Consider the following 2,210-nt stretch of genomic DNA (forward strand, 5'->3'; position numbering starts at 1 on the left):
ATTACTAGAAGCTAGTTGACAGTGTTTGTGGTATAGAAAGAGTGAAGTAGACAACGGCAGTCTGAGAGAAAAAGAGAGGCACAGTGGCCGTGGAACATAGTTGACAGTGACAGAACAGTGCTAGGGAAAGAGTGAAGGAGTCAGTGGGAGGAAAATAAAAAGAGAGTGAAGGTGGAAAGGGGGTGAGAGCCAGTGATAGTGACAGAGTCTATGCCGATATCAACGAGGATCAGAGAGATAATGACAGAAGAGTCAGTAGTAAAGAAATCAATAAGATAGCAGTAGTAAGGGAGAGCAAGAGGGAGACAGCGACAGAAGACAATAGTAGTACTAGGAGAGTGTGGCTGTGAGGCAGGAGTCAGTGATAGTTGGAAAGACACAAAGAGATAATGCCAATGAGTTGGGCTCAATGGGTGAGAGAGAGTTGCCAAGTAGGAGTGGATGGGTGGAGTTACAGCGATGAACTAGAGGGTGTGAGCGAGGTATAGTTTGGGGAGTTTGTGCGAATGAGAGGTGAGCTGGACGTTACAAAGAGCAGGAATACGTTCGCAAGTGAAAATTTTTGAGAATATTGTTAACGGGGGGGGGGGGGGGCAGGACATCAAACGGGCCGACTTGGAGCAGGAGAGGCACCACTGGACATTTTAATTTCCACTGTCTATACTTTTACAAGTAAATTCATAAAACTTTGTCAGCATGACCAGGAAGGATTCAGGATTCACACTCGTAGCAGCGGAAGTACAAAAACATAACAAAATAATTTTTTTTACATGTGAAATTTCATAATTTTTTCACTTACTATTGGCTGCTTTTGTTGCTATAGGTACACCTTTCTTCATAAGTAAGAGTGTTCGGTGAAGTTTGCACAGCATACAAACCATACTTACAGGTGTCTGAAACTCTGGAATCTATTTAATTTATGAAAAAATGAATGAGGTGTTACGTTTTAAACTTTGTGTTTAGAAAAAAATCAAATTTTGTAATTAATTATCTCAATTTTTACCACAGTTTTTAATAGATTTGGAAAATTCTAGAGTTTCATACACCTGTAAGTATGGTTCGTATGCTGTGCAAACTTCATCAAAGAATCTCTCTTACTTGTGAAGAAAAATGTACCTATAGCAACAAATGCAGCCAACAGTAAGTGAAAAAATGATGAAATTTCATATCTAAAAAAATTTATTTTGTTATGAGTTTGCACTTCCACTGCTATGAGTGTTAATCCTGAATCCTTCCTGGTCATGCTCACAAAGGTTTATGAAATTATTTGTAAAAGTATAGACAGTAGAAAATAAAGTGTCCTGTGGTGCGTCTGCTGCTGCAAGTCGGTCCGTTTGACGTTATACCCCCCTTAAAGCTGGTGGTACCCCAGTTTTTAGCCAGAGTCGTCCAAACGCTACCATATTCGCCTGTTTGTGCCCCACCAGGAACATTTTTTCACAGGTGTACTCATTATCAGTACTGGTTTTGATTAACAGCCATCATCAACGTATCTGTATACAGAAAAATGAGACAAGATATCACTTGAAATCCACGGTGCACAATGAGTTACAGGCGAGGTGGCACAACTTAATACTAAGCAAAGTTTATATAATATTCATGTATCATGCGATGTCGTACCAGTTTGACACTGTTACGACTCCAGCGCCCTCAGAACCGCTGACCATCACAAGAACAAACAGGTATCCGCACTCAGAAGGTAGTGTGTCACATGTGAAAGTGGAGCTGTAACTGGTGTCATCAACTAATTGTAAACAAATCAGAGAGTTGTTGGCAACAGATGCGTGGTAGCAAAGACATACACTGATCAGCCAAAACATTATGACCACTGCCCACCGAGATGGTGGACGGCGTTGCAGGCACCTGATGTGGTAACAAAAGCATGTAAGCGGAGCAGACACGGACGGCGGTTCACCCAAGCGAAGGTATGGGCTGAAAATGGGGAAATCCATTGCGATAAATCTGACAAAGGGCAGACTAGTATTGCGCAGAACCTGTGAACGAGTATCTGCATCCGGCGGGAGTGGCCGAGCGGTTCTAGGCGCTACAGTCTGGAACCGCGCGATCGCTATGGCCGCAGGTTCGAATCCTGTCTCGGGCATGGATGTGTGTGATGTCCTTAGGTTCGTTAGGTTTAAGTAGTTCTAAGTTCTAGGGGACTGATGACCTCAGAAGTTAATTCCCATAGTGCTCAGAGCCATTTTGTAGTG

This window comes from Schistocerca nitens, chromosome 12 (assembly GCF_023898315.1).
Source record: "Schistocerca nitens isolate TAMUIC-IGC-003100 chromosome 12, iqSchNite1.1, whole genome shotgun sequence".
In the NCBI taxonomy this organism is placed as follows: Eukaryota; Metazoa; Arthropoda; class Insecta; order Orthoptera; family Acrididae; genus Schistocerca; species Schistocerca nitens.